The sequence below is a fragment of the Camelus dromedarius genome, unplaced genomic scaffold (genome assembly GCF_036321535.1).
Source record: "Camelus dromedarius isolate mCamDro1 unplaced genomic scaffold, mCamDro1.pat HAP1_SCAFFOLD_117, whole genome shotgun sequence".
Classification (NCBI taxonomy): Eukaryota; Metazoa; Chordata; class Mammalia; order Artiodactyla; family Camelidae; genus Camelus; species Camelus dromedarius.
In genome coordinates, this window is record NW_026989731.1 from 5,747,434 (window position 1) to 5,773,757 (window position 26,324).

The window sequence follows — 26,324 nt, forward strand, 5'->3', positions numbered from 1 at the left end:
ACTGAGCAAATGAATGACTGTTACACTCCCATTTGAAGGATGAGGAAAATGACATTCATGGAGAGGAGGCAAATTTCCTGAGGTTCCAAAGACAAAAAAGGGATGAGCACAGAATAAGATCCCTGCAAATTTCTTGGCTGTCATCAGCCTTTAGGTCAGTGACAGAGTGCCGTGTGTAGTAGTAAATTCGTAGCATGCTTTTAGAAGGGTGCAGATGTTCTTGTTTTTGTTGATACAATCACCCTGTTTTGTCTGGGACTCTGAAAAAGGGAAATGGGTTAGAAAATTTTGGTTTCTCATCCTTGGTCCTTCCTCACCCTTACAGTTATGGACCCTTCCATCTGTAGCAGGAATAAGACAGCCCCAGCCTTCCCATCTCATGAGATCAGTACTCATTCATTTCATTCCTGCCCAACAGTAGGTGGTAAAGCACAGCATGATTTTCATGTCCTGCTTCACTGATTCTTGTGAAATTAGGTGTTTGAAGATAGAAACTCATGAAAGGAAGCTGCTTTTTTTTTAATATAAAGTGCAGTAATTTTCTTAGCAGAGAAGGAAATTGAGGATTTTCTTCATTGAAAATCAATAGAGATTTCAAGAGCATCTGTATTTCTGATGTGTAGATGAAAATGACAAAATCTAGAGGGATTACAGAAACACAAGGAAGATACCAAAAGTGTCTTTAAAGAACTTTTCTAAGACTGGGCTTGTAAAGAGACTGTTAGTTGACAGAGACCCTCTTCTCACCCATAGCCCCTCTCCTTAGGTTGGAAAGGGCCAGCGTTTCCCCTGTGTGCAGTCCTGGTGCTTCAAGTGATTTGTGGGGTAGGGCGGTGCACATGGTGCTTCCTTCAGTTTGTCCATCCTAAGTAACCCCTAGCAGTCAAGGGGTGAGTGTGTTGCAACCTCATGAACCAGCCGCCATGCTCTCTGGGGTGTGTGCTCATCTAAGCTCATCCCGGCTCAGGTGGTGGCAGAGTTGAGAGTGGTGGCAAGAGGTCAGCCATGAGTAGCCGGGAGCAACTGGAGTCAGCTGGGACCCAAGAGGCTAGGAGTTGCAGGTGGAATTCCCAGGACTTCCCACAGCTCATTCAATCAGTTAATACTTCTCCAGCACCTGTGATGTGCTTGTGCTTCCATTGTGAACAGAACCAAATCCCTGTCCTCATGAAGGTGACATTCTAGTGGACATGAGAATGATACATGCAGAAGCAGATCCAGGTCAGGACACATGAGTGCTGTCTATTTTGGAGTGCACAATGTGAGATCCTTTGGGAAGGAATGTATGATACAGGAAAATGGGGGGGGAGAGGATGGCCGTATCCCAGGTCTTATTTGGATCCCTGGGATGCACCTTGCCAAGTGTGGGTCCTTGGTTTGCACAGGAATGAATTCAAGAGAGAGACACAGTTCAGTAAAAGTAGATTTATTCAGAGAGATATATACTCCATAGACAGACTGGGCTGTTTCAGAAGGCAAGAGAAAGTCCATGAGGCGTGGGAGTTGGGTGCTCCAGTTTAAAGTAAAAGTAGATACACACTCCACAGACAGAGTGTGGGCTGTCTCCCTCAGCAGAGAGAGCAGCCACGAGGTGTGGGGTTAGTAATTATGCACTCAGTATCTTCATATGCTAATAAGTGGGAGGAATATTCCAACCGTTTTGGGGAAGGTGTTGGGATTCCCAGAAATTGGGCCACCACTGACCCTTTGACCTCTTATGGTCAGCCTTGAACCTGTCCTGGCACCTGTGGGAGTGCCATTTAGCATCCTGCTGTATTTCGGTGAGTGTGTGTTGAAGCTCAAAATCTACTGGGAGTTGACTTTTCCACCATCTTGGTGCTAATGGCTGTGCCATTCTTTTAATGGCTCTGCCCAGCCCCCTTCCCTCCTGTCTCATGAAGGAGCTCTGGACTGATTGCATAATTGCAGAGCAGGGGACAGAGTGGAAAGAATTTCATAAGTGGAAGGTGAAGGCAGCATTGGCAGTAGAATTCTCAACTCAATTATAAAGTAAGGGTCTTCTTTTTGCTGGGGGTACCTGGTGTCAAATTAGGGAGCTGTGAGCCTTGGGGAATTCAGTGAGTTGGTGGCTCACTGTGTATACTGTGTTGCTTCTTAGGTGGCCCGAGGACAGTTGGCTGATACGTGACCCATTCACTCAAGCAGGGGTCTCTTTGGGGATTTTCTGCATGTGAGGCTAACATGGGTCACACTGGGAGAAGGACCAGCCAGTCACAGCTTGGTCCACAGTCACCTAGTGCCCTCAAGTCTTTCATCCCATGGATGTGTCACCTCCCCCTGGATGGGGACAAGGGCACAAGTGGCGGGGCAGCTTCTCAGTGGTGGAGGCATTGCTCTCCAGACCCAACACTCAACAGCATGGACCCCTGGTTTTGCCCACAGTCTTGGCTAGATGAGGCTGTTGGGTAGCTGATCTCATGAGATGTGGGTGCCATGCTTCCATTCAAACTAAGAGCTCTACTTTTGAAGGTTCTGGTCAGAAAGCCACAAATACTCCCTCGCCCATAAACAAAGAACAGTCTCTTTCAATCGGGATAGAACACATAGAAGGAGAACAGATCATCCCAAGAGCAGGATAGGCCAAATCAGTCCTGCCATCAGGGGTCTGAGAGATGAGCCAGCTCAGTTCCTCTTACTAGTTGTTTACTTGGAGGATCTGGGATATTTGGGTGACCTGCAGGTGTCAAGAAATAGTACACGAGGGCTTTGTAGATTTTCTGGTCCAGTGTTAACTCACCCCATTGTAGCTGTCATGCAAGGAAACAAAACTTGGTGGACAACAGGCCATGGCCTCTGCTCTCTGGTGGAGCCAGGAGATTACAATGTTAAGTACAACTGTGGGGGCATCATTTCTATGTTGAGAGCCCAGATGGCCTTACATATCTCTCATGCTGGATGTCTAAGTTGCAGAGGGAAACTAGATTCCATCCAGCTCTCCAGCCAAAGAGGAGACCAGAATTGGCCTCCCCCACAAACTGTGAGCTCTTTGCCTCCACTGACAGCAGCATCTATAGCAAAAAGCTGGGCTGCCACCTGCGTTTCCATGTAAACATCCGAGTAGCCACAGCAATGGCCTTGTGAGGATTGGTGTGCCCAAGGAAGTGCTGTGTGGGATGGAGGGAGGAGTGCCAGGATCAGACACCAGGCAGGCAGACAGGCAGTGATGACATCTGTGCAGCGCAGGTGCCATGGAACTGAGCCAAAGGGAGGCGGGTTTTGGAGCAGGGAGCCTGGGCAGTGATGTGTTGTTCATAAGAAGATCCTGGGCTCTGGATCCAAGAAGTCATTGGCTTGATTCCTGACCCCAACCCTCATCTTGGGCAAGTGTTTGAAGCTTTCTGTGCCTCTGTTTCTTGGTGTCCCAAATGGGGACAATAGTAGCAATTACCTCTGAGAGTCAGGAGGGCATTTATAGATGTCATTTCATTACTCTCACAGCAGCCCACAAGCACGGTTCTAGGTCCCCCATTTTACACGTGGCAGATGGGTAGCTTTTTAATCAGTAATCACGCAGTTAAGAATGGTCAGAGCCGGCATTTGAATTTGATCCCTGTGTCCAGATTATTTCTATTCTCACTCAGTATTACTGGAAATCTAGTAAAGTCGGAACAAACACTGCTGGGAAGTGGGTGCTTGAAACATGTTTGTCGTCTTCGCCATTGGGAAGTGTTGAGTTCATGTTCCTCACAGCCTGTCTGAGGCTCCCTGTGTCTCTGGCTGCCCCTGGTGGGGTCTGCAGGGATCTGGGCAGCTTCTCCTTGATCTCTACCCCAAGGTTCTCTGCTCTCTACAGGTTGAGTCTCAACCCTGACTGCTCAGTAGAGCTAATGTCTAAAAACAAAAAAAGGTGGGGAGGGTACAGCTCAGTGGTAGAGCCCGTGCTTAGCATGCAAGAGGTCCTGGGTTCAATTCCCAGTACCTCCATTAAAATAAATAAAACTAACTACCTCCCAAAAAAGGAAAGACGTATTTAAAAAACAATAAACAGTACAAAGTCCCCACTCCAGGCTGGGGCACACTATTTTTTAAAGGCTCCCAGATGCTTCCCCTGTGCAGGAGGGTGAGAGCTACCCCTCCACACCTCTTCTCTTGAGCTTGTCCACTCACACCCATTAGCCTCTTGAAACAGGAAAACTACTTGGCTCAGCCTAGGACTTTCTCCTGATTTCTAGACTTTGATTTGCCTACTGGACATCTCTCCTGGAGCCCACAGGCACCCACCCAGAACTGAATCAGTTGTCTCCTCTCATGGCTTGCCCCTCTTCCTGCCCTTCTTATTTCAGGGAATGGCACTATAATTTAAGACACTGCCAAAGCCAGAAAGCTGCCCGGCATCTTTGACCTCTTCCTTCCCTTCCATCACACCTGTGGCCAATCCGTCCACCTGCTTAAATGTTTTCTTCTCTCTCCTCCTGGCGGGGCCTCAGCAGGCCTTCACATGAACCTGCCAATAGGTCTCCCTGCCTCTATCTTGTCTCTTTCTTGATCACTTTGCATGTCTCCTCTACTTTGGAGGCACACAGAGTCCTTTGTGATGTGCACCTGTGATCTCTCCACCTGGTTGCCTCACCTGCTTCCCACACCCTGTGCTCACTTCTAGACTATTTGGAGTTCCTGGAAGGGACCTGGCTCTCTTTGGCCTCCCACCTTTGCATGTGCAGCTCCCCAGGGAGAAATTGCCTTAACATTATACCTTCACCTGATCACTTCTAGGGCATCTCAGAACTCACCACAGTGGTTCCCTCCTCTGGGAAAGCCTTGGCTACAGTTCTGGCTCTCTGCCCCGAGCACCCTCTGCTGACTGTTATCCAAGACCTCTTAACACGCCTCCTCAGCCTTCATTTCATGATGACTTCTGTGCACCTAGGAGCTCCCAGAAGCAGGGACTGTGTCTCTTTTCTCTTTATTCTCAGGGCATGGTAGAGACTCAGGTATAATGGTGGAGGGAACAGTGGTTATTCTGAAATTTCTCTGTAGTTGGGGCCTAGGGGTAACAGTCTGGTTGGAAGAAGGGCTTAGGTGATCTACCCTGAAGCCACATTTTCAATTAACATTTCATGTTGTTTTTGTCTACTATTTGAAGTGTTGAGTCTTAAAACAGAATGACGATTTCTAAAAATTACTTTACCGAAGATTGAGGAAAATGGCAGTTTTCCATATTTAAGAATATTATTTAAATTTTGTGTGACTGGGGTTATGGAATAGAAATGCAGGGGATACTAAAGCATTCTCATCCCCTTCCCTACCCTCAGGTCCTTCGGACAGAAGAGACAGAGTGATGTGAGGAGAAGACTTGGAGGGTGGACCATGCACTGCTTTTAAATTATGACAGTTACTTGCGCTTTTTTTTAACTTTCTTTTGTAATGGAGGTACTGCGGTTTGAACCCAGGACCTTGTACATGCTAAGCACGTGCTCTACCACTGAGCTATACCCACCCTTCCCCCCGATATTTGTGTTTTTAGTGGGCATAATCTGCTTGTAGCAGGTACTTTAGCATCAGACACAGTCACCTGCCTCTGACCATCACATTAATACCTTTCCCCTGAGCTAGAGAGCTAGATATTCTGTTTTCACAAGTTCAATAAATTCTCTACATTTTCCTTTTTCTTAAAAGAAAGGCATTAACTCATGTTTCTCTTTAGTATCACCTATAAATAAAATGTGATTTTATTAATCATTTACCAAAGTGTTAAGTGTAATAAATATTAAGTACAGATTTCTGAAGCATCAGTCTTCACTGAAGATCCACATTCTGCTGTTCTCTCTCTGTGTTAGTCACCATAATTCTGGAGTTCTGGAAGCGGCGCCAGGCAGAACTTGAGTACAAATGGGACAGGGTTGAGCAGGAAGAACAAGTCTGGTCAGAATAGGAGGTGTGGTGTCCCCACGTGGAGATAGATGAGATTACCCAGGAAAAGCAGGCGCTGATTAGATGCACTTTAGTCTGTTTACTTTTGGAGTTGTCCGCCTTGGCTGCATGTTGGAATCACCAGGGGACCTTAAAAAATGTTGGTGCTTGGATTCCATCACTGCAAACTCCGATGGTACTTAGTGGCCTGGGGTGCATTCTGGCATAGGGAAGTTTTTAAAGCTCCTCTGGTTATTCTAATGTGCAGCCAAGGTGAAGGAGCACTGCCTGGAATGGTGGACACAGAAGAGAAGTGTGGTCCTTCCTTCATAATAACAGTAAAAAGGGGGAAAAGGAAAAGGATGGTAATTGTATAAGAAAAGAGGCATTGAATTGTATCCTTTCATAACACCAATAAAAAAAAATGCAAAATATAAATTAGCCGCTATGACATAGATGTAGAAAGAAAGACACACTGGTTTTTATAGTTGACTCCCATTTTTTCACATGTGCCTTCATTATTGCGGCCTCCTTTTCATCATAGACTAGGTGCCCTTTTGCTTGAACTAAGTCCTGGTCACTGCTCCCCCTTCTTTTTGGGATGTGCACAAAGCAGCGTGGCTCTCATCCTAAAGTCAGAGAAAGGGTAGAAGAAGCAGGGAAACCTTTGTTGAGGTGCCATCAGTGTTTGTGCACTGAGCTAGGCATTTTATATAATTGGAAATGTAAATTTATTGCTGCCACTCCTGCTGCAAAATTAAAAAAATAAAACTATATATCTTTGTATCAACCTTCCAGAGCTATGAAATGATGATTTTTTGAGTCATCTGTATTATTGCTTCTTTCCATCAGCTGAGATAATTTAGAGCTGATGGTACTTGCAGTCAGCAGCAGCAGGACAGCAGGTTGTGAGCATGAATAACTCTTGGAAATAAAATGCTTTTACTAGGAGCATCTGAAAATGTCTCCAACTATAGATTTTATAAATTGAATCACAGATCTACAGAATGTTGGCACTGAAAAGGTCTGGAGGGAGCAGGTCAAACTCCTCTTTTTATAAATGGAAAAAAATGAGGTTCAGCTACCAATAGAAAGTGACATTTGCCTTTTAAAATGTAATAAGCTTCTAATAATCCCCATTATGAATAGTTCCCATTGTTTACAACTGAAGATGGCGGTCAAAGCATATGTTGGTGAAAGACTGTACATTCAGAGATGAAAGCTGAAACTTAGACAAAATTAGATGTTCATAATGTTTTTGAGTCCTGAAAAACAAAAACGTATCATATTGGCAGAATACAAAAAATACTGAAGAAAAGTTTTTTGGTCATTTAAACTGCCAATTTTAAATTTAAAATTGCCAACTAATAAGTTTAAATTTTCATTGGAACATGCTTGTTGAAAAATTGAAGATGAAGATTCATTTCACTTTATCATTCTTCCTTATTTAAAAAATTTTTTAATTTTTTTTTTAGTTTTTTAATTGAAGAGTTTTATTTTAATTGCAAATGCATGCTCCATTTTTTAGAGAGGCCAGCATTGTGGTAGTGAGACCTTGGGAATGAAGTTGCCTAAATTCATATTTGAGCACAGCAGCTTGCTTCCTGAGTGATCTTGGACAACTTAACTTCTCTGTGCCATAGTTTCCTATAAAATAAGAATAGGAGAGTTCCTCATGACTGTGGTAAGGACGGGTCGAATTAATGTACAGAATCTACTTGGAAGACTTCCTGGCACAGAGGAGGGGCCAAGTACTTAGTTACAGGTATTATTATACTCCTGCTGCTTTTATAATCCAGGTAAACCTTGAGTCTTACTAATATCATCTCTAAAAAACATCTAAATATAAACTCTAAAATGGAAACTCTCAAACTTCATAGTTGTAGCTAATTAACACACAAAGCCCAACCAAGAAACACACAGTGGAGACCAGTTAGCTGCAGACACCTGTGAAACTTTCTGTCCTGCATGGACTCTAAGCTGTCACTTCAGTCACTTCTGAAATCTAAGGCAAGCTCAGGAATAGAGCTTTACAGCTTGGCCTCGTCAGGTACCCAGACCCCTAAGCTCAGACCATGGCAGGGAAACAGTTTGCTGTTCACATGTGCATTTTCAAAAAATAATATTAAAATGAACACTGTACGTATTTTGTTGTGTGTTTGACATCATTAACAGAAAAGAAAAGAAAAGAAAAAAAAAAAGGAAAAAACCCCATGCAGTTAAAAAATAAGGAGGCTATGTCTGAAAATTATTTTTTTTAAATTATGCTTAGGATTTAGTGACCAGTTAGGAGAAAATCATTTCATTGGTGTAATCCCTTGATTGACTAAACATTTTTTTTAATTAGGAAGAAGAGCGTGTTCCTTTTACCACCTGGGGAAAGTGTATACATATAACCCTTTGTGCAAGTGCTCTTTTTCTGGGTAAGAATCTGCCACAGACTTCTTAAAATCTAATGTGAAATGCTGAGGAAACTGAAAGTCAAGATGGGGAATATGTAGTCTCATAGAGAAAACTGTTTCCAGAGAACACCTCAGCCAATGCAGGGCTCCAATCTGGAGGTTCCAGAGTCTCTTCTGCTCACAGTGCTTCCCCCAGTTCTTTTCAACTCATTTGTTCAAATCAGATCAGTGCTTTAGGATTCTCCAGGTTCTGATTAAGAGACCAGATGGAGGCATTAAGAATTCTAAAACTTTCCAAGAGTAACAACCAAGGTAAAATGTCTAAGAATAGCCTAACAAAAGGATAGTAGGAACTGTCAAAAAAAATTAAATAAATAAAAACTACTGAAAGACATAAAAGAAGCTTTAATCACATGATTCTAGATTAAAAGATCATATCTCTAAAATATCAGAAGTTATAAAATTGATTTGTGGTTTATTGTGAATAAAATCATATTACTAATATAATAATTAATAAGACAATGAGAGTTTTACTAGCTCAAGAATAGCCAGATTAGAAAATAGGACAGGAAGTCCAGATATGGTTTCTGATATCAATAATAATTTAATATATGAGATGGAAGGCATTACAAATCAGGGAGGTAAATAAAGGTTATTCAATAAATGGAACATATGATAGCTACTTGAGGGGAAAAGAAAAGATTGAAATAAAACAGTGAACCATATATTGTGAGAAATTCCAGAAATATTTAAAAAAGTAACACAATTAGAAAAAAACTAGAAATAAATATGGATGAATATACAACCTCTAGATGAGCAGTAAGTTTCAGAGGAAAATATATAAAGATTTCCATGCATCAGAAGCATCCTAATTTTAAACAAAACACCAGAGGATGTTATTTGTTTACAAATCCGACAAGGGGCTAATTCCTTCAATACACAGAGAGTTCAGATCACTTCAAACGTAACACCAAAAAATCTCAGGAGCGTAGAAGGCAGAGAACATGAACACATATTCACAAAGGAAAAAATAGATGTCACACTCCAATAGTAATTCAGTCAGTGCACATCAGAATGAAATAGTTTTCCACCTCTCAAGTGACACAGCTCTGTTTATGAGGATGAAGAGCCAGTGATCACCAATCCCATGCCTAGGCTACTGGATAGTTTTTGTGAAGTATGGTTGATTTACAATGCTGTGTTAGTTTCCGGTGTACTCCTCCAGCCTTCTTAGAGAGCAGTCTGGCAGTTCATATCAAGAGTCAAAAATATTCATATGCTTTAATCCACTAATTCAGCTTTGAAAAACTTTTAATAAGGAAGTATTTCAAAATGGCAGGGAAAAGTCAGTATGGATGAAAGTCACAGACATACTTTTATATGTATATATATATATATAAAATCTCAGCCAAAATATTCTTCCAACACTTCACATAGTAGAATATTTTGCAGTCATGAAAAAGTGTGTCCATGAATATATTTTATGACATGTCAAAGTGTTATGCTTATGATAGGCTTGAGAATAAAATTAATATATAAAATGATTTTAATATACAAACAATGCACAGTTCTGAAGGAATTATGTCTATAGGTAGAAGCATTTTTCTTATTTTATTTTTTATTCATTTTCAGAGTTGGAGTCTTTTGATTGTAGGTGACAAAATCAATCTCCAATGTGTTTAAACAACAACCAAAAAATGGGGATGCATGGGATTTATTGGTTCCTGTAAATGAAAACCTCAGGTCTGAGGTCTGGCTTCAGTCAAGGAGAGATACTGTAGCCCAGATGATGTCAAGGGCTGCTTTTGTCCTGTCTTCATCCTGTGTCCAAGGATGTCTCAGCATGCTGCTTCTAGGCACTCAGCATCACAGATCACACATCCATCCAAGCCAAGAGAGGTCTCTTTTGGCAGCTTCCTCTCTTGATAGAGGAAGCTCATCATTCACATGGGCACCAGCACGTATCTCCTCACATAACAGTGACTTTTACTGTGTTATTTGCCAATTCTCAAATCATGTGTGAGACCAATAGAATGAGGGGTATTATTTGTCTTAAACCAACTGAGATCTACCTCTGGTGCTTCAGAAAGAGTGTGTCAATCAAGCTTAAATCACAGGACTAAAGATAGAGGGAAGTTATTTATCCTAAAGCAAAATCTGGGTCCTCTTCTAAGACTGGGGACAGCTCCAGGACAGCAGTTCTGTCCACTACTGAGTACTTTCAAATTTTCATTAATGAGCAAATATTAAAGTTATGATCAGAAAAGATGATAAGTAAGAAGAAACTTGAGGAAGGAGAATGGAAAGCTTTCCTGTTTCTTAAGAAATATTGAACCCATTAAGTTCTTGGAAGAAAAATGGAAATGTGTCGTTTGTATAAGTTCTGAAATGAATTAGAATTGATTTCACAGTCCATGTAGGAGGCAGTGCTATACGGTTAGTGTGTCTTTGGGCTCTTTGAGTATTTCAGTTCTTTCACTTAATAGTTGTTTCATTTGGGGAAAATTGCATCATTTCCACGTGGATCTATTTCCTCATCTGTAAAAGAGATATAATATTACCTTTCCCACAGGGTGATTGTGAGGATTTAGAAAAATACATCTGTGCTGAAGCAATAGTAAGCATTTAAAGAATTTAACTATTTTGATTACTTAATACATAATTAAAAAATTTATTATGCAGACTTTTTAAAAATGCATACTATTTAAATGGCCTATATGTGCTGTACAAGAGAGGAAGGCTTAATATACCTTCTATAATACATTTTTTTTAGCCTTAACTAATTTTCACATTTAATCACACACACACCAAAATGTTATTCCTTTCACAAGCATGAAGCCTTAACTGTGAAGAAAAGGATAATGAAAGAGAGTAGAGGAGGAAATAAAATGCTTTCTCTAAAAACTGATGGCTTAAAAACTAAGAAAAAAACACCTTTTTAAGACTTTGGTCACCATATTCATAGCTAATAATTAGGTGGAGTTTTTCACATGCCTGTGATTAACGTTCTAATTGTTTTCACAATTAGTAAATCATTGACTCATCACAATAATCCTATAAATTGCTATTATTATCCCCCCATTATATGGGTGAGGAGATTGAAGCCCCTAGAGGTTAAGAAATTTGCACAAGGCCCCACAGCTAGCATCAGAGCTGGGATCCAGATGAAGGAGTGTGGCTCCAGGAGGGGCTTGTAAACACTCCCTCTGCTCTCTCCTGCAGGTGCAAGCCAGCCTCCCGCTATTACTGTAAATAACATGATGTGGTTTACTTAGTCTTGAAATTCACATTCTTTGGAGCTTTCTCTCTGGGGAAGCCATCAGGAGCAGCCAGGGACACTGAGACATGCTTCTGGACTATGACCAAGAAGATAGATGGAAGGAAAACAGTTTAAAAATGGGATCTTTAATGTGCATTCTTCAGTGGCCAGAAAAAAACCTGCCTAGTGAGGAACTGAAACCCTATCAGCCACGTGCAAATTATGCTTCACACCCCCGTTGCCCTTGGGTCCACACAGTCAGAACTACAATGGATCAGGGACATGAATCTTGTGCAAATGCAGGGAGTATGAATACCTGCCATTTTAAAATCTCAAGGAGTATGAAAAGCATGTGAAGCTTTCATCAACAGAGATCTGCTGTCACTTCCAGTGTTTCCCTCAGGACATGTCCACAGCTTCACTGGTCCTATTCAGAATGAAGACGACAGCTAGCACCTGCTGGCCCCTGAATCAGTGATAGGTTCTCCCTTTAAAGGAAGCATATCCCCTTCACGGGTTACAACTAGTTCATAACCTACGTAATTCTATAGATGTAGAAGGGATATTTTCATTGGTTCTGCTATCACAGATTGTCTCCAAAAGAACATGTCACCAGTTACTCCATTTTCACCCATTTAAAGATATACTTAACAGGCTTCCTTCTTTAGTGCAGTTTTAGGTTTACAGAAAAATTCACAGAAAGTGGAGTTCCCATATATTCCCTATGCTCTGCACACAGCTGCTCCTGCTGTCAGCATGTTACATTAGTGGATGCACTCATTCTTTTTGACATCCTTCATTCCTCCTACCCTAAAGATTAACGTACCTGATATTCACATCTCTTGTGGCATTTATGTGTGATTTACATCACTTCTCACGTTTATTTGAGGTTTAGAGCACATGCATGTTGTCTGTTTAAGTGTGGGTTGGGGCAAGTTTTCTGTGTAAAAATATGATCATTAGTGAGTCTCATGCTGCTGGGTTTTTGGGTTGTCAGGTCCTGTTCACCATTGCTTCAGTTATTGGGATCATTGTCTACGGACTCTCAGTGTTCATTGTATTTTCTGCAAAACTTCCCAAGAACCTGCATGGAAGAGACCCAATCCAGAAGTACCTGACTGTGCAGATGGGCCACGCCCATCACTGCTTCTCTCATCAGTTTTATCATCATTGTGACCCTGAAGGCAGTATATGAGAAAGTGGCAATCATGAGGACTGACTCTGGTAAGCTCCTACTGCAGCTGAGGTCATTTCTACACCACTTTTAGAACCAGGTCAAAACAGAAACTGTATCTTTTGGGCACTTCAATTCCAGTACATTACAGTCTTTAGAAAACGTCAAGTGTAAACGTATTTTCTCTAGCCTATATGAGAAGTGAATTAGCTCCGGCTTTGCATTAGTTAAAGGGACAAAGCAAGCATTAGAATGTCCAAGCTCTGTGTAAAGAGGTCAGTGCTGAATAGTATTTTCAATTACATTAGATCATGTACCCTATTGTTGAAAGTAAATAGTCTCTTTATTGCAAATAAGTGGAAGAGGGTCATGGTTCCAGTGGCAGATTTGCTCATGTGTTACGGAGAGGACAAATAATCACAGTGTTATGTGTCTTTCCCCGATGCTGTTCCTGTTAGTGTAGCTCCATTCTCATCATCTATAGCTTCTATAATAAATGTTTCTTCTCTCTGGCTTTTATCCCAGCCAGCGGCTTAGCGGCCCAAGTGCTTCCCACAAGCTGCATGTGGCTGGGTCGTTCTCCCAGTGGTCTGCTCAGTAGTCATCTTCTGAAAACACTAAGACCAATTTAAATTCTAAACTAGGAGGATGACCTGTTTTATGTTCCCCAAATTCTTCTAGCAAGTTTCCCCGTGTTTTGTTTGTTTTCTTCAATAGTCCTACCTTCCTGCCGTTCAGGGAGACAAGAGAATATCATTTAGCAGGATGTTCAGAAGTAGTTTTCTATCAACTTACACCTGACAGAGGACAGTTCTTGCCCATTGGATACTGTTGTGCTTACAAATTTTAAGGAAGAGCTGACTATTTTTTTTGCCTTGTGGGATATTGTGTTCATAGTGTGAGAAACTCTTACAACAGTGTGTACACTTGGAATTAACATAGTAGCTATGTTAAGGAATTCAAAACAGCTTAAATGAAAACAGTGTGAATTGTGTATATATATATAATTTTACAGTGTTAACTCATGTATCCGTGGCTTTGATTAGTCTCAAAGCTGTTCACAGCTTTAGAGACTTAACTTTTCTTTATTCTAGCTGCAGAGCTCCCAAGGACCAGAATGACTATGAGAACAACCTAGCCATGGAGGTGTTCTTGTTCCAGTTTGTCAGCTACTACTCTTCGTGTTTCTACATCACATTCTTTAAGGGCAGATTTGTGACTTATCCAGGAGATCCGATGTATTGGCTGTGAAAATACAGAAATGAAGTGCTGTGAATACAGCTTTGTGTTCTGACAGTCTAACCTGGTTCATGTTTTCCCCTAGTTGCTCAAAGAAGAGTGTCTTTACTGTCTGTTCCTTAGATTTTTTTAGCCATAAAATAATGACTTTATTTCATGTTATAGCTATCTAAAATTTAAATGATATTTTCTTTCTAATATTCCAGTGTGACCCAGGTGGCTGTCTCCTTGAACTGATGACACAGCTGACAATAATCATGGGAGGACAGTCAATCTGGAATAACACACAAGAGGTGTTACTTCCGTGAATACTAAGTCATGTGATCTTGGGGTGAGAACGGCCCACCCATCCAAGTCATTTTCCTGCATGCCCATCTCTAAAACAGGGGAGACTCTGCTTATTAAAGGTCTCCAGATAAGAAGATCCATCCAACAGTGTAAACGTACCTGCTGTTTAATAATTATGCTTAAATACCTTCTTTTTATGTTTAACTTAAATCCCCAAGTGCTATAATTTCTGCTTATTAGCCCATCACTGGGGGCTGACTGATCAGAGCCCTTTGAGAGATGGCCCTTGTTGGGGCCGTGAGCTAAGATTTCCCACAACTTCCCACAACTTTCTCCTCCTTTTATACATGCATTTAAAAATCCATAACAGGAATTTGTTGAGTGCCTAGTATGTGCTAGTCACTGTATTAAGTGTTGTACATATGTGTGTGTGTGCGTGTGTGTGTATAATTTAATCACCCAAACAATCCTTATTCTTATCTCCCTTTTGCAAATGAAGATCCTGTGGCTTAAAGAGGGTAAGTGATTTGCCCAAGCTCTCATTGCCAATAAGAGACCACTGTGGGACTCAGATGTAAGACCCTATCTCTCTGAATCCATGTTCTTCTAAGAACAGAGGCTCTCTTGGGGTCCTAAGGCACAGGTTTACATAATGTTTTAAGAGACACTTGTCTAAAATAATAACTACAGAGGTTTTGACTTACTGTTCTCTTCCTAAAAATGAGAAAAGCAGATATTAGCTAAGGTCACACTGTCCTTTAGATTTTCACATAAGCCCAATCCCATATCAAGGTGGACAGTCCACTGTTATCTGCAATTTCTGCACAATTCAAGGAGCTTACTGTATTCACTTTCTTTTGCTGCTGTAACAAGTATCCCCCAGCGTCATGGTAGTAGGAAGAAAAAAGAAAAAGTCTCCACTAAACAACACAAATTAAACCTCCTAGGGTTCTTGAATGCAGAAGCCTGCTGAAGTCAAGGTGTTGGCAGGGCTGTTTCTGAAGGCCCCAGGGGAACCTGTATCTTTGCCTCTTCTGGCTTCCAGAGGCCACCTGTGTCTCTTGGCCTGTGACCTATTTTCTCTCTCTCAAGGTCAGCACGGTGTGCCTCTGACTCTGATTCTGTGGTCATATCTCCTCTCCTCTCTCCCCTCTTCTGCCTCCCTCTTCCTCCTTTAATGACCCTGGCGAGTACACTGGGCCCACCTCTCTCTTAAAGTTGGCTGGTTAGCAACCTTAACTGCATCTGCAACCATAGTCCCCCTTTGCCAGGGACCCTGACCTCTTCATATGTTCTGGGGATTAGGACATGGACATCTTTGGGGGGGACCATTTTTCTGCCTACCATGCTAACCTTTTTAGGATAATGTTTGGCTTTCAGTTTCTGTTCTCACAAAACTGTTGATCTCTCTTCTGTCTTGCCTTCCACACCAGCATTCTTCTCCTGGCGAACCTAACTGCAGAGCACACCACTCTCTGTGGTGTCCCCCAAAACCACTTACACAAGCAAGCCTTACTGATGTTTGGAGCATGGAGGAGAAACTCAAACAACTTGAATTTCGAAATAAAAAACATCCATCATTTTAAAATCTTCCATGCCACTATAAAAAATTTATTTTTTAACTTCTTTTTTTAATTTTTAAACTATTTTAAACTTTGTTACTTTTTTAAAACTTTACTTTTTTTCTTATCTTCCTTCATTGTAAGCTCCAGAAACCTGCTATCTGCCCACCACATCCAACTTCCCTTTCATTGTTTCTCCTCCCTTCCCTAAACCATCCTTCTCTCTCCCTTAATACCAAGTTTCTGTCCATTCTCTTTATAGGGCAGTTAAATTATTTTTTCTTTCTTTCTTTCTCTTTTTGCAGAGTGAACAACTTTGTGTGTCAGTGTGTCCTTCCACATTTCTTCACAAGGGCTTCATCTTTCAGGTTCAGTATGGATTACTGGGGCCTGTCTCTAAACAAAGGCATTTCCCTTGTCCCCCAGCTCACCACACCCCTCAAAAAAAAGATTCTGATCTTTGCTGTGAAATGAATCTTTTTTTTCCCTACTGTGCAGTGCACAACTCTTACACTGAGCCCACATTCAGATTTTTCCAGAGGAGTAAATGTAGCTCATGTGCAAATAATACTATTTTTCTCTGTGAAAAGAAATAGATCAGATAGAGGAAATACTAAACTCAGGTTACTCAAAAGCATTTCCTTAAGGAAATAGGTTAATTATTTAACACTAAATTTTGTTGAACCTGGTTGTCAGTGAGCTATTTTAACCAATCAAGGAGGAGGATATATTTCCTAAATTGGTACTGAGAAATTCATGTGAAATGAAACTTGCTCACATGAACTAGTTTAAAGTAAAGGATGCATTATAGTATCTGTGGTCTGTTTATTCTTTCGCTTAAGTAAGCTCATTGTTGTAGGTTCCAGTGAGCTGAACTTTGCCTCCATGTATTTCTACTATGGGCTAAAATATTTAGGGAATATGTTTTGTATTATAATTCCCTTGTTTGAAAACCAGGAATGCTGAGTGGTAGCTAAGTTCGAGGGTGGCTTGTGTTTTCCTCACTGCCTCTTCTCTTTGTATAAGGTGCCAGTCTCCTTCTTACTTTTTCATATTAAATCCTAACACACCAAATATCTATCAGTAATTCTTGCTATGCCAAAACTACACCCATCATCAAAAATACATAGGAAGGGAAAAGAAAACTTATCAAAGTTAGCGACTATTTTCATGCTATTTAAATATGTCCAAAGGAACATAATGAAATGAAATAACTCACCTGCCTACACCCCCCAATTCCATGTGGGGCTCTTGAGTAGGATTCTGGGAGCAAATGAAGAAGGACAGTGAAGCCATGATCCAGGCTCCCACTGGGGTCTCCCCAGCACTTGGATCAGCACCTGGTGTATAGTAGGTCTCAGTCCAAGCCAGCTGATGAGTGAGTGACTCACAGGCATCGAATGCATAATATCAGTGAATTAACAGCATTATTTGTAGGACTCAGAGAATAAGCTGAGAGCCCTGTGGCCTTCCCAGCCTCACATACTATTTTGATATTGGGATCATTTCTGGGAATGTTATTCTGTACTTGACAAAAGGCTAGTATGACTCCAGGGTTAAGCAACTTGCCCTGGATAAATTTTAGGATAAAATATTAAGAAAAATAGTTAAATGCCCAAAATGGCATAGCATTGTCCTTTGGTGTTTAGATAATGTATGGCTGTAATTTTCTTACTTTATGTTTTCTACATTTTCCTCCGTGGGTATGCACTACTATATAATAAGAAAATCTCTCTTCTCCAGATATGATTTGGTTAAAGGATGAGGCAGAGACATATAATAAGAGAATCTTAAATACATGTGTGTGTAATTCACTCTTTAAATTCAGGAACAGGAAACTCAGGAATGAAATAGATTCAGAGAATCAAAGATACTTGTATTCAAGATTAGCAAGTGGGAGTGTCCTCAACAGAAATGGTGATTATCTATAATGCAGAGATTAAATGTGATAATGAAGGTACAAAGACAACATGAAGTAGAAAGTGCCACGTGGCAAGCACTGAGTAAAGGGCAATTTACTATGATTATGCTAATCTGTGGTCAATTCCCAAGCAAATGATTGTGTAACCCCTGCTAGAGGGAGAAAGCTTCCAGCCTTGGCCAGAGAGGGGGGAGGATCCAGTGCCTGTATTTTTTAAAATGTCTACAGGTGCTTCGCATGTGCAAATTGATATCCCTGCACAAGAACCATAACCCAACAGAAAACCCAAAAGACCGAGGACTATGATGGGTAGACGACAGCCGAAGATTTTCTGCGACAGATGAGTGGTTCCACTCAGGAAGACTGAGAAAGAGGGTCAGAGTCTTAGCTAAGGACAAGCAAGTCGGGACTTCTAATATGACCTAATACCATCGGCGGGGGAGAGCATTTCAGCACAAGAAGTTATTGCCAGATGAGTTAGCATGGAAGTTTCATCCTGGATCCAAACCGTGATGAATTTAGGTCCTGGAGGGTAAAAGCCCTGTTTCCGTGGGACATGGACCGGATTCCACAAGAGGCTGAGACAGGAGGTATGAGGTAGAGAAAAATTCCCCCAAGAGACTCCCGAGTCTGGGTGCCAGGAAGGGTGATGGGTGAGCACGGTCCCAGCGCCACCCACACCGCAGGGCTCCAACTGGCTGTGGAGCTGCGTGCTCCTGGCCAAACCTCAGACCTGACTGCAGCACTCTGGGCTGCATACTGGGGAGCAGCTTCAGCAGCAGGCTGTCCCCGTCATTCTCGTAGGTGCTGCAGTGACCCCCAACCCTGTGGCCACGGTGTCCCCAAACCAAGGGTCTAACTGACTTCAGCCTTATTTACAGGTGGCCACAGCCAGTTAGCCTGTGCTGCTCAAAAGGAAGATCCCACATTTTGATGTGTTAGGGGGGTTGCTAATACCTGGCCTGCTCTGAATCGTTTCATCCTGACAGCAGCCTGGGCAGTGGAAGTTTCATCTCCCAATTTTATTTCAACTTTTTTTGTTGAAAGTATAGTTGGTTTACAATTTTGTGTTAATTCTTGGTGTACAGCATAGTGATTCAGTTATACATACATATATATATATATATTCCTTGTCATATTCGTTTTCACTATCGGCTATTAAAATTTTTTGAATGTAGTTCCCTGTGCTATACAGTAGGACCTTGTTGTTTGATGCAAAAATTACTAAACAAGTTATTTGCAGACTAAACCTAGCCATGTATATGACAGAGTTGATTTTATCTCAGGATTTAAATGTGGTTTTGATCTCCAGGATCTCTTTATCTACTTATCATAATTAAAGAGCATGTGGACCACTTCTCAGAAAAATGTTTTAAAATCTTAAGATTTAGAGAATAAAGAAGGAAGATAATTATACTGAAAAGCAGATATCAAAATATAGAAATGGACATTTGTGATACAGTAATATCTGAATTATTGGAAGAACGTGTTGAATAAGGGGATCCAGTGGTGGGTCTACTAACCGCAACTTTCTGCCATAGCAGTGAGTGTAAATCATCTTCTGAGATCTGCAACAATTGCATTTTGAATGTAAATAAAGTTAAATAACAAATAAGCCATGAAGTGTGGATTCAGTTTCAGGGGTATCTTCAGTCCATATCCCCACCACTTCCCAGAGCTCCCTGCTCTTCCCCTAATGTCATTGAAAGCAGTGGGGAAAGTTTGTGAAGTGAAGGGCATGTTCCATTGCAAAGAAATCTCGTAGCAAACCTGGGAGCATGACCAGGGAAAGGTTAACGCTGAGATCAGAGGCAGTGGGAAACCTAGCAGGGACAGCTCTTTACAAGTCACATCACATACACTGTGTGTGTCCGTGTGTGTGTGCATATAGACGTGTGTGCATGTACGGTGTATACACCGGCCTTTCGTGTGAAGCTGCCTCTCTGTCCAAATTTGAAATCCATCCAAACGTGCAGTGCAGTCAGCCAAAGCTTTGCCAGATGCTAAGTTGTCTGTTGTTGCTCTGTCTCTTCTCCTGAATTCCATGAGTAAGCCACATGCCAGCTGTTGCTTTCAGGGACAACAGCTCTGTAGGCTACAGGCCCATGCCTTGTTTCACTGCCAACCCCGATTTCATTTCAGGACAAATTGCCATTTGAAATAGGGGGAAGCAGTCAGTTGGCCCACAAGCCTCTGAGTGAGGATAAAAGGTAACCTTAGAGACAGCTCTGTGGGACAGCATCCAGGAGGGAGCAGAGCACTGGGCTGTAAGTCGAGGCTGTGTTTCTTTTAAGCTCTGCACTGACTTTGAGGTGGCATGTCACTTCTCTGACCCTTGATTTATTCTGCTTAAATTAGGGCCTTGGACCTGTTTGATCCAAAGTTAGAGTAACACTTTTCTGCTCGGTGACCCTCCATGGCTCTCCAATTCTTACAGAGGGAAAAATGCCCACATCCTCACTGTGGTCTCTTAGGCTCCACCCCCAAAACCACCACTGATTTCCTGTTTGCTCTGGCCCACACCAGTCTCCATGCTGTCTGTCCAGCGTGAGGGACCTCCAGGCCCGTGATCACTGTTCTCTCTGCCCACCCCTTTGCCTCATTCTTTGCCTTATTCAAAGGTCACTGCACCATCCCCAATCCTCCCTACCACAAATTCCTCGTCCTCCTTTATTTTCCTCCACAGCACTTATCACCAGCTCACAGACCCTGTCTTTCTTTCTTTTACTTATTTGCTCTGATGATTTTCAGACTGGAAAGGCCATGGTGGATAATAGCAGAGAAATGGGGGAAAAAAGACAAATGAGGGAAGGTATCTTCTAAAAGCTAAAATGCCCACCTGAAAAGGAGGTAGGAGGTAAATTAGCAGTCATTACAGTTTTGGTAAACACAGATACGTAGTCAGGACTAGTTTTCACAATGTTTGTGGGTAGGGTGGCAGCAATAAAAAGAAATTTATCCTGAAAACAAGAAATTAAATTCTTGGGAAGATGATGTGTTCAGCTTGAACTGTCAGTAATACTTTTATGACCTTGGTCTGATAATATCCTGCTTTATAATTTGATCTGTTTGGCATCTGGGTCATGAATCTAATGGTGCCGCAGTTTCAGAAGCAGAACAGACCACCCCACGATGGGAACGGTACTGCCATCTGCAGCCCATGGGCAAACTGGGGTTATTTTATGAATACCTTGAAATGAGTAAGTCATCAGTGGAGATTTCGGTGCTGTCAGTTATACTAGAGTATGTTTTGGGTCTCAGAAGCATCGGTTACTGAGCCAAACAATGACCATCATACCGAAACGGAGCCCGCTTTTCTCCATTAGATGCAATTATGCAGTCAGGCTTTCAAACACAGGGTGCCTCTGTGTATCTTTGTCAATATTTATGTTGTACAAAGCTGAAGATTTACTGCCAAGGAATGAAATGGAATATTCATGTAGCCCGTGTGGCACAGCTGTTGGCTGATATCCTTCTAAACAGAGTCATGTGAGCCCGCCAGCCTGTGCAGAAAGCCCGCAAGAGCATCCTGCGTCATGGCAGCAAGGTTCACAGTGTCACCCCTTAAACATCTCACACCTGCCTTTCACATTGTTCCTTTTCACATTCTTCTGACCGATGGTTTCTGCCTGGTTCCTTGAGTGACCTCATGGCACATCACTGGCTTGAATTCAGGATGAACTTGCTGATCTCAAATATCGGCTAAGCACAGATCCCCTCCTTCTCCAATGTCTTTGTCCATTTCTGTACATTTGCTTGGGCTCTGTTTCTCTTTGGTTGAGCTTGGTTTTGAGATCTCAGTTGCCTTTAAATGGTTGTATCTTAAAATAGATTTCCATAGGAAAAGCCATCTTTTCTATTATGCATGGGACACTTTTATCTACTAGAAAGCTGATGATGTGCACGTTTTCTATCTGAGCCCTTTCAGCTCACCACTGCCTTGAATTAGTTTTTTCTTTAAAGCTTAGGAGACAGAAAAGGATTTTGGCCAATAAGCTTTGCATTTATGCATGAGGGTTCATGTCTGCAAAGGCACCACTTTGTGCTTCCTGTTTATAAGTCTAGAGATAAAGGTTTTTTTTTTTCCTAAATCACATTCTCTATATAAAATAATTGCTTTTAAAAATATACATTATACATGGAAACGCATCTGGTTCCCTCAGTGAGTGAAAGGTCATCTTGTGGCATCTTCAGTCAGTGATGCTTTGTGGCCTGGGGACTGATTTGAGTTACATTTTTGCTTTTGCTGTGTTTCATGACCAGGTTCCATTAAAGGTGCAGCTGCAGTCCCTGGTGTAGAAGTTATGTTCGTTTATTTTGCTTATTTTCAAAAGGACTATAAGACAATGACCTGTTATTCCAAAATGAGTCATAATTGTAAATATTTCTTATTGGAGCTATTATCAGCATTAATAATAACAACAACATTCTGGGGGCAGCATAGCATTTATTATTTTAACACACACAGAAAAAGCCTTGGAAAAAATTTATTGTTCTAGTTAAGTCAAATAAAGGGAATTGAAAGGAAAAGTTGTAGGCTTTCGGGAGAAATTGATAGGATTTTTAGAACTTTATAGTCTCATTAAAATACCAATTAAATAATTCAGCCTCCCCCTACCCTGCAAAACAGGATGGAGTAACATCAATTCTAGAGAGATTTTTCAGATTTATTAGTTTTCCTATTATCTAAATAATCCATAATGAATTAGAAAATTCAATCCATTTCTGAGAGTAGGCAGTCTGTTATTCTGTTTTCAACGCTGGAGTGAAACCTAATTTTTGTTCTTTTGGTTCATGGGAGATAGAATTTCCAATTGCTTTTTGAATTATTTTTGTTCCTCTAAAATAAAGTGCCTTTGGTGATGATCTCCTGACCTCAGTTTCCTCCTCCCAGTTTTCCCCATGATCATTAATGACACCCCACCTGCCTTTTTAGTTATACCTCTTAGCTGCTGAAGGGGAACAGCTTCTGAGAGGTGATCCTGGAGCCCTCCACCTGTGCTTCATTAGGCCTCGCACCCAGACATCAACCCTATTCTCCTTCTCCTGAAGTACCTTTCTCTGCTTTTCTACCTGGAAGGATTCTTGCCAAGCCTTGGCAGGAACCCCTCCACTATTTAGAGATTTTCTGCTCTCCTCTCTAGGCATGAATTGCACTTGATTCTTCTCTTGATGGTGTGTGATTGTGTCCGTGTCCATTGTGCTCCTCGGCTGGACTGATCCTGTTGGAGGCAGTAGTAAGGCTTTGCATCTTCCTGTCCATGTCCAGAGCACCACAGCCTGGACCCTGGTTCTCATACATGTTTAAGTGACTTGAGCTTGGAGTTTCAACACACTCACGTACAACTCTTAGATGAGTTGGCGGTAACATTGCCCTCAAGGCCCCCACAAGATTCTATATGGCATATGATTTTTTGAGTGAAATTTCTCTTTTATTTGTTTTAGTGAATTCCCTACCGTCCTTTGAGATTATTAGAGTAATCATGAGTTGTTAACCACAATAACTCTCCCCCCACCAGCAAATGATCCTGCTGTCTGAGAACTCAGACATGGGACATAAGAGAAATAATCTATCATTCTTAAAATCTGGAAGCCATAAGATACCTTTTTGTACTTAGAGCACCCACAACAAAAACACCAGTCTGTCAAGAATTTGGTGATGCCTTCCCAGAGGGCAGGTGCCATAAGTGAAATGCAGTGAATGATGAAGTGAGACCTCTTTGTCTCTGTTACTGCCTCTTCCACCTGTGCTGTGTTAACTTGATCTTCCCTTCATATAATATGTTCTCCTTTTAATTTACTACAGTTAATATCAGTTGTTCTTCAACATCTCCTTGCACCCGCCCCCTTCATTCCCTCTCTCTCCAGTGCTATCCCATCCACACCTATTCTGCGCTCTCCAGGACCAGGCCTGTCTCCCCCACGCCCTCACCTCTGCTCTGTCTGCCCACCACCTGCACTGAGATTTCCTTGTCTCTGCAGAATGAACTTTCCAAAATGGCAGCTGAGTAACTGGGGGGATTGTAGACCGCTCATCTCTTTACTCACTCATTCATTTATCCACCCAACAAACATTGAGCACCTGCTATGCCAAAAACTATCAACTGCTGGGGAGACCAAGACAGGTAAGACTTGGTGTCTGCACTCCCCAGGCCAGGTGAGGCATGGCGAGTAGTTGATGGATTACTAAGCAGGTGAACACAAATTGGACTTCCTAGACCTGGAGATATTTGAACTGAATTTTGAAAGATGAATGGAAGTTAGTTCTCTAACATGTGGTAGAGATAGTGGACACTTCATGCAGAGAGGTGGAGACATATAAGAGTACACGGGCATGAAGAAGCTTGGCCAGACTGAAGAACAAGTAGGGCTAGAACAAAGTATCCACAGGTGAGAATATCAGGTACACAAGGCCTCTGTCATGATGAGTATACTTTATGTATCCTTAAAGAAACAAGTATATATTGGAATATTTGTAAGCAAGAGAATTGCATAATGTTTATTATGGAGAAGATCTGGTTATTCTGGCAGCAGAATGGAAGATACTATTTTGGGGGTAGGCCCATATTTGGGGGAAATGTTACTTCAGGGGGCCACCCCAGGTAACCCTGACAACAAGTGGCACACGCCTGCAGAGAGGCCCTGGGCAGAGGGATAGTGACATGGGCGGCAGAAGTGGTAACTGCTGCAGAGGTGACTGCATGGCGGCGGGGCACAGAGCTGCTGAGATGACCTTCCAGCCACCCATCCGGAGAGAGGATCTGCAGGAGGAGTGTAAGGGGATGAGCTGGTTTCTAGGAGATGGTTCTGTGTGTGGCATTTTGAGTGTGAATTGTCTATGGGACATCTGAGGGGTGATGTCCGTTGTTAAGCTGGATTCACAAGTCAGGAGCTCAGGGGAGATGTGGGTGAGTCCATCGGCATGATTCAGTCTTGCCAGGCAGAGGATTGAAGACGAGGCCCTGGGGAAAATGGCCATGTACATGGCAAATGGAAGAAGAGAAATCCACCAAGAGAAAGAAGAATAGCAGAGCAGTTGGGAGAAAACTTGTTGAAGCAACACAGGGAAGACTGTAACCTGGCTTAAGAGGGATTTGAACACTGACTAAAAGAAGCATAGTGAGAAAGGTGGGTGTGTGGGGAAAAAAGCAAGAGCTAAAGCCGACCTTTAATTGCCAAGACTGGGGAAATGGAGGAGAACTATACTTAGGTAGCCTTTGAAAAACTGATCTGTGTATATCTGTCTGGGCTTTTTAATTTTATTTAAGTAAAACAAAATTCAAGGGGAAAGAACATTCCACAGAGAGGAAAATATTTGTCCACAGCAAAAGCTACCTGGTAATCAAATAAACAGTTACTGAAAACGCCCACTGGTTTGGAACTCATAGCCACCGACAGTGCAACTCCTTCTCAGTGCCGTGGTGAGGGCCGTGGGGGATGCAGGGCTCTGAGCCCTGGAGGAGTTATCAGCGCATGTACTTCCCCAAGAAACCGGAATTTAAAGGGAAGAATAAAGAGTATAAAGTATCAGAGAGCAATACAGGGCCGTGAGAGAAGGTCAGGTGAGGGTTAGTTTTGTTTTACAGTGGGCAGTGGGCTTTTCTGGCCTTGTTAAGTTGCTAGGCCTTTGTTGTTGTTGGTCTTTGTTCCAAAAGCTTTTTAGAAAGTTCTTCTCGCTTGAATATCTGAACAGATTAAATCATGTTGGGGTTTTTTTTCTGGTGTTCTAGTTTTTAATTAAAAAAGCTATCTGGAATTTATTTTAATGTCAAAAGTGAGGACACTCTACCAGGACTTCCAATGATTTAGCTAATTACTCCAATAGTTTAATCCACTGATTTGAAGTGTCAGTTTTATAATATTACTGAAATCTCATAAATATCCACATCTGTTCTTGAAATGTATTCTATTTCATTCATAATCTCAGTGCACTATTTCTAAACTGTTTCCATGACCATAGATTAATACCTCCTAGAGTTGGTCCTACTTTATCCTTTTCCAGAAGGTCCCTAATGTTACCAATTCAACCATCCCTCCTCATTATTTTACTTGTATATTTGTGTATTTTTCTGGAAGAACTTTAGCATCACCTTTCAGCTTTTTTTCTTAAATCCATTTGGGATTAATAACTAAATTTGCATTCAGATTCTAAATTTATTTTGGAGAAAAAGTGTGCTATGTCACCCAAATATGAGTCTACCCAATGAAGAGTATGGTGCATTCTACTGTTCATTCAACCATCTTTATTTTTCTTTCTTTTTTTAACTCATTTATCAGAACCATCTTAACATTTTTCATTAATTTTTCCTAAATAGTCTGTGCCTTTGTTTTCATTATAAATGACTTCTGGGATTTGAACTGGGTTGATTTCTAATAAAGTCTTAATTTCTAGCTTCTCTTGAATGAGAAGGAGATCTGACAGTGTGGGGCCCACTTTCCAATATGGTGATTGTGAGCAGTGCATTTCATTAGGATATCCACTTGCCAATTTGCCAGTAAGTGCACCCACTCCACACATTTCTGTTACTTACCTGGCCCCTGTAGGCAGATGAGTTCATGTAGGGTTAGATGGGTTATGGACACAGATACTGACATCACTGCTGCCACG